Genomic DNA, 13960 nt, shown 5'->3' with positions numbered 1-13960 from the left:
GTGAATCTAAACTGTTGCTTTGGGGTGAAGCTCACATGCTCGCCCAACTTGGAACCATATTATGGGCCGAGAACCATCAAATCAACATCTGAAATCCAACTTCTTGTGGCACTAAACACAGGTCAATGCTTTTACACTGCAGTCAACCAATCAAATTCCATTTATGCAAATCAGCGCTCCTCCTGGGCCAATCACATACCTTCTGCACAAACCCCCACGCAGCAATAGCCAATCAGTTTAGTTATTGTAACTGAGCCGAAGGTGTTTTAACTGAATGGTCTTTCTAGAAGGCAGAGAGACATATCAGACATGAGGACTGTGCAGAGCATTCACTTCATTTGTGGATTTGTCATAGGGAAGGAATGTGGTGCAGAGTGATGAAGCACTGATTTAGTGTTTACAAACACAACACATGCAGTGCACACACTCAGGCAAAGCCCTACCCCCATTCATACAGATACAGCCTGGCAGGACAGATGATGGTGTGTGATGTAATTCGGTGACGTGTGTGTTTATGTAAGTTCTGTTCAGTGAGGTCCTTGAAGTTAGCCTATTTTTATAGTTCATTGTTAAAGGCTTGGGAGAGACAGTGAGAGTATGAGAATACTCTTCAGCCTGTCTGACGTGTGCAGCTTCATATATTTGTTGATGCATTGTATCATAAAGGGTTTTTTCACTCTCTGATAACTTAAAAATATTCAACAGAGAGAACTATTAAGTATATCTGAATATGTAGTCTGAGGACTTAAAATGCTCCAAAAGTGAACAGAATTTCGTCAGTATGATCTGTCAAGCTTATTTTTTGTTTCAGCAAATGCCCTAAAACGAGATGTGTATATATTTAAACAACAAAGCCCTCCATTGGCCATAGAATGGATGACTTGCCAGCAGAAATGAGGTAACAGTGTTATAGCACTCTACAAAGCCTGCATATGTGGAGGTGGTATGAGCGGATTGGTCAATAAAAAAGCAGTTCAACACATGAGCTGTTGGTCCTCTCCAGTCTGTAACAATCAGTGTTGATATTTTTTCCTTACGTTAAACAAATTGTTGGAAACATGCTGACAAAGACTTAGGTCATTGGAACCTAAACCGTATCTTTTAATTATCTATCCTGATTGTATCTATGCATGATTGCATCCAACCACTCCTTAATTACAGCGTTGCTTACCAGTGGTCAGTTACTGCAGTTTTATCAAAGTCCCTGCTGTCTCTGAGTTACACAAATGTGCCTTTTGGAAATGTTTGATGCCATGCAACAAATACTGTTATGAACTGTTAACTTCTGAGCAAGCTACAATGACCTCAGAAAGTGACTCAAGGAGAAGTGGGAAATGTGAGACCTGAGTTTAAGAAAACGATCTGTTAGCTGTTTTTTTAATTCTTTGATTTCATTCACCACCTGTTTACTTTGAGTGTCACTTGTTGTTTCACTAGAGGCTTTACAACTATTCGGTTTGGTTTTCGAAAAGGTCCTGGTTGGGTTCGAACTACAACACTTTAGAATGTTAATTCAGCGCTCTGAATAATGACATGAAAATATATAAGTTTGCATAATCGATGCAAACTGATGCTAAAAGCTTCCATCTACCTTGATTTTTGTCTGTGCTCTATGTTCTCGCAAATGGGGGCGAACATCAACATTGACATAACTGTATTTGGTATGCTGGTCACATTGTTATTGTTTTGGTCTCAATTTTTTTCAAGACGTGTTTAGACAACATATAAAATAGGAATGTCTGTCTCTAAAGGCATCTGTATGACCTATCAAAATCCAAGATGGTAACTTTATTAAAATTGTTACAATAACATCCAATACTGTTTAAAAACAAAACACAGATGATGCAATTAAAGAGCTATCCCTGTCTATGTATAATGCACTTTCAGTACAACTTATTCCATTCTTGAAGTGTAGCAGTGTCATTTTCTCAGGAGTGACACCTACTGTTAAGGAGGATAACTGCATTGAGTGCAGCTCATTTCACACAACAGTATAAACACTTGAAATAAATTCATAAAATAAATCATGTCACTTCACCAGCGCAGTGACCGATGTGATGAGATAATCATGGCTTAACTAGCCCAGCCAATGAAACTGTGACTGTTGGACACATGAAGCGAGGTCACATTTTAACAGAGGTTGAACATGAGTAACCAATGAAATAGCTGATTCCTCATCTTGTTTGGTGTTTCTTCTTCCTCTTTGGTTTTAATGGTAGATTTAAAGATATCAACATAATATATGCATGCTGCTACCTACTGCTACAGCACTGGAGTGCATAAGATCAGGATCTGTTGAATGGGCTATTACATTGTCAAGTTCACAGAGACACACCTGAATTTCAAGCTTTGATGCTCCTCTGAGATTATATAACCAGGTCATGACGCTGAAAATGAAAGATGATCATAAATTCAGTATGCTTCTTAGACAACCAACATCTTCAGAATAATTTTTAAAATTCTGCACACAGTGATTTGCTGGACTTTGCATGACATTGTTATATGTTTCTAACCCTTGTGCTCAAAACTTGCTTAATATTTTGTAACAAATCGTACAAAATAGGGTACTTGTAACAGCTTGTAACGACACACATTGTTTTCATGAAACATTTTACACAAATTAATACTTGTTGAGCATTTTATCCTTTGTTGCTTGTTTTAAAGGAAAAAAGCAATTTGAAGAAAAGAGGGTATTATGATTTCTGGCATTTGACTTTGAATGTGTTTTTCTGTGTCCATCAATGACACACTCCCATCTGTTTCTGTGATGGTGAAATCGTCCATTCCTTGGTATTTTTCCTAGCTGCGAGCACAACTATAGTGCTGAGCTCAGCGAAAAATGTGTGTGTGTGTGTGTGTGTGTGTGTGCACACGTAGGCTGTGGGGACATGTGGAGACTGAAGACTCATTAACATAATAATAGACTTGGATGCATGTAGACAGGCAGGCGGTGTGCGAGCATGTGTGTGTGTGTCTGCTTGTGTGTGTTTGTGAGTCCTGTCAGGAAACACAATTGGAGGGTCCTTGTTGACTTTTCATTCGTCTGTCTTTAAAAGAGCTATTTAAATGACAGGGTTTTAAATAAAACCCCATTCAAATAGACGGGTTTTACATATAAAGCAATATCCAGATGAAAGGGTTTGTAAACAAAAACTGACAGATAGAGATACAGAGCAGGAGGGAGGAGACAACAACAGAAGCAGGGGGGACGACAGTCAGAAAAACAAAGAGATGGAGCAAAGTAGAGAGGAAAATTAAGAGAAAAAAACTCTTACAAAGGGTCAGCTAGGGTTTAAATGTAAGGAGATAGAGTGAGAAGCAGCTCAAAGTAACATAAGTGTTGCAGTGGGTAGGTAAAGGTTATGATGGATCACTCTCACTCTGACTTCAACCAGCTCAGATTTGTTGCATTAGTCTGACTCTGGTTTGCTCATCTTTTCTGAAAGCCAACGTTGGCATGTTGTTGGTGTGTAAAACAAAAGTGTAAAAGGGAAAAATCAATGAAAGGTCCCATATCAAGTTCTCTACATGTCAATATTTCATATGTAACAAGCCCTCCTATTAAAACAAGGATATCGGTAGATTATTTATACACTTTAATACGATCCATAACACTGTCCGATAAAGTTCCACCCCAATAAGCCACCTGATGGAAATATGACTCATAGGAGCATTTCCATATCAGAGCAAACATCATTCTCAAGTCTTTCATTTAACAAGCCATTAAGTCCTCATAAGGGGGTGGATGGCACACTTATGTACAGTGTTTCCAACCATACGTCTTTGTGTGTCCTGATTTCATCACCAACACATGACAGTTGTCGTAGCACGGAACCAAAACACTGTTGTTTTGGACAGTGACATTACTTGGTTACGATTAGAAATTAAAAGTACTTGGTCAGGGTAAAAAAATGTCCATGGTTAGAGCTGAAATATATGTTTTTTTACAACATAACCATCACCTTTATGGATACCATTTGTGTTTGAGCCATGAAGATGCTGTTTTAAATGTTGGGAGGAAAGTCTCAGTGCTGAAGATTCTACAAGTCTGTAATATGCAACAAGTCATTTTCTGAAAAAGCCATGTTGCATTCACATGATGGTGGTGATGAACACTTTCTAAAGTTTCATATGTATTTTGGTTTGCCCATGCATGCGCTCTATCTTTTTATACCCAGTTTTTCTCAATCCTGGTACTCTGGAGCTGTTTTATTATACATTGTTTGATGTTTCCCTTCACTCAAAGTGAATGGATTATGAATAGGCTTCTGCAGGTCTGATGACAAGATGCTCATTTAAATAAGGTGTGTTGAAGCTGGGACACATCTAACGCATGCAGGGTAGCTGGTCCCAATGACCACTTAAAACCATTTAAAACTTTTCAAAGGAGCTCATACATTTTATCAGCTTGCTTAACTCTCGAATCCATACAAGAACATTTGAGAGGTGTGCCCATTTGGGTATTTTCATGGCCTGTAGTTACCTATATCATCCTTGTCTTCATGCACCCACAGAGACATTCCTGTGTATCTTCAGAGAACATCCCAAGGGGCCAAAGGAAACGGCTGCAAGATGATTAAAGGGACAAAAAAAAAAATACTACTCAATTTTTTTGTCCTTCTCCTCATGAAATGATTCTTCAGGCCTCTAAAAATCTTCAAATAAATCCATCTGTGAAGGGAAAAAAAGGAGTTTTGGTTGAACTGCTCAAAGCTCATGTCAACAGAAATAGACGCTACTTTATTTTTTAGGAGTTGCAAGCCTAAAAGGGCAAGAACATCAGCCTTTATTCAAAGTCATGCAACTTAGTGTAACCTCATGCAATACTTGAAAACTTGTTAAACAATGGCTTTATGTCAAGTTCAGTGCATTAACATAGGAACAGTAAAGGGCACGACAAAACAAAACACAGCACAACAGAAGTAAAAAAGACCTGCATGTGGCTGAGCATCATAAAACAAAACACAGAAGAAAAGAACTGAACATCACTGGTAAGCCCATCATGTCCCTGTCATTAAGACGCATATATGGCCCTGCATGTGTGCTATGAATATGTATGTTGTATGTATAAACTGTGACCCTGGGCATTAATATGTATTGGGTGGTAATGAGGCGAATGGACAGATCAGATGGTTCATTTTTAACTGGTCACATGTGGCTCATTAGGATAGGGCCACACAGAGCACCTGATACCCTCAAGATGACTACTGCACCCTGAAAATTACTATATGTAATTTATGTTTTTTATATAGATATATATATTACAGGAATAGGACAAAGAAGAGCATACGAAGTAAGGAACAAACAAGAGGTGTTGTGAGAACAACTGAGAACAACTGAGAACAAAAATCTGAACCAGAACTCGTGTTTTAGGGTAAGTGGTAAATTGACTAAATAAAAATGAACACCAATAAGGTGTATATGTCAGGAAAGAGAAGGATGGACAGCAGCAGGACAGATTTTTAGTTCCACATTAACTAGTCACATATGTGTCATTCCACAAGGGTGATATAAGGCAGCTGATACCCTTTGTGGTGCTATAGCTATCTATCGAGTCCAAAACAAAAGGCCATGTCTATCTAATACATGATGACAACACATTTAAGAGTCGTTAAAGCATAAAGACAGTGGCCTCAGCACCCAGGCAGTTTATAAATAGCCTGTTTACTATTGTACATATAACTATATTGTAGTAATTTGAGTAGGTCTGTTTAAATTAGTTTTATGGTTGGTTTTGTGTGGTTTAACTAAAAAGAGAACAGAATAAATGTTAGACTGACTGGCAGATAATTGTTCATTGATCCAAACATACAGACCCACCTGATACCCATATGCTAAAAAAAAGCCAATTAGAAATGGAGTTTAGATTGAAATTGTGCTTACAAGACACATATAAGATACACTTTAACTTTTATTCTAAAATTGGAACCATCCCTAAGTCATCATTTAAAAGTAAATTCAATGATGTTGCTTAAAAAATGTGATAGAGTTTCAGTTGCAACACATCCAATAAAATTGCAATTTTGCAATCCATGATGATAAAACACCAATCCAATCCAAATCCTAGAAACATTCCTCTGCCTTGATTGTGCAAGGAATGATATTAAAGTGGGAATCACATTAGTCAGAATGAATCTCGAGCTATATTTGAAAACTTTCCTTTTCTGGAGAATTCCCTAACTCAATGGTCTTTATTGTACTTCTCACTATCCTAACAGAATATTGTGCGCTTCAGTGAAGCTGTTAGACTCACAAATATTTCATCATTGTCACTAACAAAAAACTTCCAGCAAGTCCTCCAAACTAAACAAGGTTTTTGCTTAAACTCTTATATGATTCAAGTTAATGTAGCTATAAGTAAAAATAAATTTAAATAAAAAAATAAATAAAAAAAACTAACCCATTTATTTTGGGGATATGATACAGTTTTGTGGTATAGACTTTGATTAGGTATTTGCTAAGTCATCCCTTCTGAGGGCGAATTAATTAAGAAAACGTGTCAGATATGATGCAATACCATCTAAATCTGCTTTGCTAACTGTTTCCAAGCCTGAAAAGAATCAGAGCAAAGAATGAACAGAAGCAAATTAGATTACTCTGAACTGTATCAAACTTTTTCTGAGCAGTCCTGTCAGTATGTTTCTCGGTCTCTGCAGTTTCCTTTTTGTCTCTTTGTAGTTAACTGAATTTCCCATTAGACAGTGGTCTGAACACCTCATGATATCACTGATTCATCTACCAACAATACAGACAGATGCAATCTTTCCAGTCTTGTCACAGACAGTTAAGCATGCAGATGAGAAGCTATGTGCTGCTGTTGGCCCGCCATAAAAAGTTACTGCTTTGGAATTGTTCAATTTTGCTAAAATTGCTTATAGAATCAAACTGTACATGTAAATGTGTTCTATAATAAAAAAAATTGGATGATGTCAAATGAATAAAAATGATTTTAACATTTTATTTTGTTAGCTGTCGCATTCTGCTTGGGCAAAAAATATTATTATAAAACCAAGTCTGGTAAGGGTAACACATGTAATATGTAGACAGACAGGTTTATTAGTCATTAATTCAAACACAGACAGCTTATTAACCAGCCTGTGTTCACAGCTGCCTCACACCTGATACCTTCAATGGCCCCTTGACACCTTTTATTGCCTGTGCCATGTTGTCCATGTGTCTGTGTACAGTCCCAAGGTGCGATAAAAAAAAAAATGCTTTTACTCTTTGGTAACCTCGCACTGATTAATGTCAAATCACATTATCAAAGCATTCACATACCTTATAAATTGGGACTGAAAAACCATTACATTCAAGGAACAAATATAATTAGCAACATCTTAAAAAACTGTGATAAATACACTTCTGCTTCCATGTGAGTGTCATAAGACACTCTTTAGTTTAATTACATTCAAATTGGTTGCTTTTCATGGTTCAGGACTGTACAGCAAACATAACTGAGGGAGACACACTAAAGACTAACAAACTCAAATCACAATATTAAGGAAAACATTTAGGACTTACCCAACATCCAGATCTCACAGTATCCTATTGTCCACCCCAAGGTTATCTGTGATAAGCTAATATTTCAGAAAATGAAGACTGTTCAGTAAATTAAACTTGCCAGTGCATCACAACCCCCCACCATTTGGTTGTATTCCTCAGCACACAGAGACAACATTCATGAATGATGATGCTGTGCAGCACCTGTGCCCCTCAGTGAAGAAACACAACAACCATGTCAACTGCAGAGTTTAAGATGTAAATTATTGTAAATAACATCATAACAAAGTCAGCCCTACATGCAAAGTAATCGAACATCTGCCCCCTTGAGCTGCGATTCAATTCTGGAGACTTTGCTTAAAAGACCCAGCACATTATCTGAATGCAAATCCCTAATCATACTTAAAGGGGTTTTGTTTTATGAAGTCTTTTATCACATATAAATACATGCAGAGGCTATAACAGTCTGTACAGTCAGTCTGAACCCTTTTAGACAAGCTTTCTTTTCATTTTATCTGAGTAGTCTTCAGGAATAGTTCTCCAGGCTTCTTGAAGGACATTCAAAAGCTCTTCTTTGGATGTCGGCTGCTTTTTGTTCTGTTCTCTGTCAAGATGATCCCACACTGATTCAACAATGTTGAGGGCCTGGCTCTGGGGAGGATTCATCCCTCTATAAGACCTGTTGCCACTGATTTTCAGTCCAGTTCTAGTGTCATACCTCAGCCTTTTCTCCCAATTTCCCCTCTTTAAGAATGGCTTCTTGACAGCGACCCTTCCATGGAGACCATTTCTGATGAGGCTTCAGCCAACAGTAGATGGATCAACTGAAGGTCCAGATGCATCTCTCAGCTCCTGTGTCAGGTCTTTGCAGTTTTTTTCTAAAGGACATCACTTTCATACACTATTCATCTGCTGTGGATAGTTTTTTTAGGCCTACCACTTCTTCTTTTATTTTTTCACTTGTCCAGTTTCCTCATTTTTAAGGACTCACTGCACAGCGTGCCAAGATATGCCAAGTTTTTTGGCTAGTGTCCCTTAGGGTTTCACCTCGTTGGTGCAAAAATACTATTTTATGTCTGTCAAACCATGTGACATCTTAGGTATTAGTAGATGCAACTGAAGAAAAGGGAATAAATGGTGCCTTTGTGACAGGCTGTTTGTAACAAAGTGCCTCAAGACAAAATTTTAAATAGTTTTTTTGTTAATGCCTTTAAGTGTTCATCTGTTTACGTAGGTGCCTATCAAAGCTTGAATGGTTCATTGGTCAGTTTCCAGTGGCTTGAACAAAAAGAGCATTCTTCTGAAAAAATTGGTCAGCCACAAGGACCTCACTGAAAATGTTTGAAAAAGCAGCCAATATCCAAAGAAAAACTCTCAAGATCTCCAGAAAATCTGAAGAATTATTCCTTAAGATCCATTTAAAATATTACACGAAAGTCTGGCTTCTTCAAAACAAGGGGTGGCTCAAGACTTTTGTGCAGTACCGGATAATACATTAAGGCTAAAATAAAAGTAAATGTCAAGAAAAGTTGTGGTGAAATCATACAATTTAATTCAGATTTAAATTATGTTTGTGTATTCACTGAATGGAACTATTGCCACCAGCAGAAGCACCAATGATCTGTTTACCTTCCCCACTGTGCAAATTAAACATTTTCAGTCTCTTTTTCACAAAGTCAGGTTTAGCCAATGTCTCTACTTCAGAATTCAGAGGGAGGCAACAGCACTGTAGTCTGTGATGTACAGTTGATGAAAAAATATCGGTGACTTTTGTATACCAGTCTGACTTTGATCTGAAGCCACATGCTGATCCATTTTTAGCTCAGGTCTCAGCTGATGTTTGTCATATGAGCAAAAGAAAGTTGAAGTGATCCTTTACCTGCAACCACTTTGCTTACAAAATTATCAAACCTGTCCACATCTGTGTTGAAGCCACACGCTGATCTCTTTTAGGTCAGGTCTCAGCTGTGTCATTTTCATGTGACTAGCAGGCTTTCCACACGATCCTCGTCATCTTCGAAAATTTAGCAACCATCTGCAAATATGTAAAAATATCACACCTAAAGCTGGTTATTCGAAACGACTCTCATTTTGTGCAACAACTCAGCAGAGAGAGGAGATTCATGGGGGTTATTTGGGTCTAGGGACACACACACACATACACACACTTGCTCATCCCCACCACCAAATCCTCTTAGCTTTATAATGAAGGAAGTAGAGATGGGTAGAAGAAAAGAGGAGAAGAGGGAATCAGGGTGAAAGAAGAGACTGAGGATGAGAAGGGAGAGATGAGGGAAAACAGAGATGCAGGTCAAGATAAAAGGATAAACATAGGGATGGAAAAAATGAAGCGATGCTCTGATGGAAGTAACAGAGAAATTTGAGATGGCAGAAAAGTTGAAGGGGTGACAGTTAAGAGTGGATTGTAAAATAACAATGCTTTGTTGCCATGGAAACACACATTTTTATCAGCCCGAGAGGCAAGTAAGTAACCTGCTTGTTAAACCTCCTGCGCTATCTTGTTAAGCTGTTGTTGTGTTTGTGTGAGCAACAGAATGTTTGCAGTCGTGGTTTTCCCTAATGAAACACTGTGGGCACACATCTGGCTTTGTTCTGTTCTGGGTTTTTCCCCCTGGATTTTTTTATTAATTACCTCTTTCCCTCTCAAATCAAGGTACAAGACTCCGATTCTGTCAGTTAGAATATACAAATATCTTTGTTGAGGCCTCAGAGAAGATTAAAGAAGTTGGAAAACTTTATTGCTCACAACAAATTTATTTTTCGGGGATTTTTCAAAGGTTTAAAGGTTGTTATGATCCAAATTAGGTTGGAGAATTTTTCCAATCCACAAAGGCGTCTTACTCCAGAGATCAACAAAAGAAGCTAAGGGGTCTCTGTTGTCTGGGATCAAAACAAATAACCCAACAGTCACTCTCAAACAAACACATGCACACACTTATCTTTTGCTTTTGTGACTTTTGAAGAAGTTGCATTTGCTTGTACTTTTTGCCCAGAGGGTTACTGGAACATATTCTTAAACACTGCCCACAAAACTTGGGGGGGGGGGTTAGGGTTATCACTGGTGCACGTTTAAATCAGTAATCTCGTTGGCCCCTCCTCTGCTGCTATGATTTAATAACTTGAGAATTAGCCCCATAAGCTGTCAATAATAACAGCTGAATTTCTGAGAAAATTATTATTTTTGAATCATTTTGTTCAGTTCTTATGCTTAATTTGTTTTGGGGTAACGTTCCACATATTGGTGTTAACTATCTAACCCACACTGATGGCTCCCAAGAATTCATGGCTGACGTCACATGTTTGGTTACCATGTTGAAGAAGTAGATTTCATCATGCACTTCTGGTGACTGAACAGGCGGCCTGGTTTCATAAAAAGGAATTATAATTACATCCCAAGTTATGTCACTATAATTAGGTGGGTTTTTTTCTATTTTCAGTCACAGCTGTGGGTGTTTCTGTACCATGACATATCTTAAGACATGTCGTTGTCTTTTTGAGCTGGTTACTTGAGTTAGTTTTACTCTTGAAACCGCCAAACCTTGTCTTTGCTGATTGCTATTTCACCTGTTGTTCGCTTGTCCTTGGTTTCCTTCAGTGTATTTTCTTCCTGGATTCCCTTTGCATTTGGGTCTTCATCTTTTTGCCACCTCATGAGGTGGCACCATGCAGAAGGCATGAATTAAGCATAAAGATACATTTTATTTAATGTCTTTTTTTGTCTTGGGATGAATTACAATGATATCATACAATCTTTTGCAGTTAAAAACGGTGTCATCATCAGTAAAAGACCTTTTAACAGCCCAAACTCATGAGATATTGTAGTAACATCACACCAGATCCTGTCATGTGTTGTTGTCAGACATCATTTCTTTGCTTTGCACATTGTTTCCCACTATGTAGCAAGGACACCTTGTCTTGTCCTTTTACCCTATCCCAAAACTAAATAGCCCTAAATGTGCCCGAGGTGGTGTGCTATTTGTATGCTGTGTCATGAAATCATGTTGGTTGGAAAAGCAAACAAAATGCATCATATAATCGAGGAATGGGTTCAGACATCAAAAACTGTCTCACGGTTTTGTGCACTGGAAAACCAAAAATACGGATATGAACAGGCTTGTATCTTGTGTGTCTTACAGTTTGGACACAACAAAGGTCACTTGTATGCAAGCAGATTACAGAATAATGGGGGAAGAAAGTGTGATCATATAGCTATTTTATAAAGAAAACATGTCTTTCTAAATACTCAAGGGAGCACTGTGATCACAGGCAAAATGTTAAAATCAGGTCAGGTCATATCAGTTGCTCTCCCACAAACCACCTTGCATGCTAATGTGAGACATCCCTTTTTCAGCAGAAAGCACTGTCAACAAAGAGATCTAATCTAAGCTCTGCCTCTGATTATCTGAGAACAGACTGACAGATGAAGGCCTCCAAACCAAAACTCAACACTGCTGGTAGAGAGTCAGCCTTTTTCAGGATGTGTGTGAATGCTCATTGATACAATGAAAATAGTATCTATTTTTCCCATCACTCAGTTTTTTTGCCTTAGTGCTGTTGAGATCCTCATTTAATATTATTTAGGGATAAGTTTTGTACATTTTGTACAGTTTTTAGTCATTGCATTATGATACTGTAGTTATAATCGATGATAGCCACTATTCCAGGGCTGAATTAGAGTTAAAGACACCCTACATGTGTTTCAAGCCAACCTTTTAAAAAACTTTTTGAAGAATAAAAGTGTCAATGTTTTCTCATTTCTTTCTAAATTTATATCAAAGATGTGTTAAGTTACTGTTGATATAAACTCCACATTTATGCAACACGGGATAAAATGCAAAATATTAAGGTTAGAGCTTTTTAATGAGACATTTAGACATAGTCCATAATCCCTCAAATAAATCTCTATTTAAAAGCATAGAGCATGTTTGGTTCCTCATTTTGATACCTCACCAATGTACTAGTTTCTGGCCCAATGTTTAATGTTATTTAATGAAAAAATTATACAGTTCGGCACCCTCAAAATTTTCCAGAGCATTGCCATTATACTGGACCACGGACATCACTATTAGCAAGCTGAAAGTAGCACCTGTGGTAGCAGAGTTGGATATACTTTGATGAACATACTGAGTGTCACAATGGTCACCATGTTTCTCAATTTCATCCTTGTCCAGTGGGTGAAATTGGCAAGTGTAGGTGTTGGTGGTGATAAGTTCTTTGAAACAGACAGCAGTCTGCTCGTTTGGCATTTCTTGTTTTCTTTTCAAACAGAAAACTTTAAACTTGTACCGACATGTTGAACTCCTCCTGTGGTCCTGTTATTCTGTGATCATTTTGGATAAAAAATCTGATATGTCAAACATTTGTCATTTTGTTGATTACTCCGTCCAAACCAGATGCTATCAACATTTCTTGCCTTGAATAATTAGAGCTTTTTCCAAAGTAGAAAATGTTATGAACAGGATGTACAGAAGTCAAGCACATGGTTGAATAGTGACTCACCCCCACATAGGGATATGACGCAGATGAGGGAGTTGTATCATACTCTGTTCTTGTCAATGTCAGTTTATCTATATGGAGTTTTAATCTCATATGCGACACAGTGGGTGGATTATTGCACAGGAATTTCTTGGTCAGCTAAGACAGTAAATAGATCAGTGGAGAATATCATATAAAAGTCTGGCACAAATGCACTTGCACAGGCCATTCCCTCTCATTCATTTTTTCCTCATTTTTGCTGATTTCTCTGTCAGAGAGTTGCAGAGCCACGCAGTTATTCCATTGAGTTATACTGTCTCCACTTTCACCTGAGGAGAGCTGCATCATAGTTTGGTCCCCTTCGTTCTGAGATAAAGATGAGAGGCAGAAATTATAAGGGAGGGGAAATCACCAGAAATCCAACAGACCACACTGACCCTTTTTCAAACACACTACATCACTGATAAGGGATAAAAGACTAGGATGTCATTATTAAATCAGAAAATATTTTTAGATAGTCTTTTACTATCTGGGTGTTAGATTTATTTCTTGGCATGGAAACTAAAGAAAAGAGAAGAAATTGTTATTAGTTTATCATCTTTAATAACATTTAATTTCACTAATAATTTTTAGTGAAGTATTTGGTTTATTCTCAGGAACAGTATGTCTCTGTTCACCTCCAACAAAAGACTATCACAGTTAGATAGAAGATGAGACTTCCTAAATAGACTGACTCACCCCATCTGTGTGCATGCTTGCGTTAGAGGACACAGGGGGAACAAAGGATTTCCATGACACAAGGGGCCCAGGATGGCACTAAAGGGGGGCTGTTGGAGGACGGCTCGGATAAATTAGGAGAACGTAGACCATCAGAGTCGTGGACAGACTCTGAAGGAGTCAAGACAACAGAAGAGAGGATCAGAGGATGAATCAGGAATAAATGACGGGGAAGTTTTAGAAAGAC

Source organism: Leuresthes tenuis, unplaced genomic scaffold (genome assembly GCF_036924035.1).
Source record: "Leuresthes tenuis unplaced genomic scaffold, fLeuTen1.0.hap1 SCAF_18, whole genome shotgun sequence".
Taxonomy (NCBI): domain Eukaryota; kingdom Metazoa; phylum Chordata; class Actinopteri; order Atheriniformes; family Atherinopsidae; genus Leuresthes; species Leuresthes tenuis.
This window is presented reverse-complemented; position numbering follows the sequence as displayed.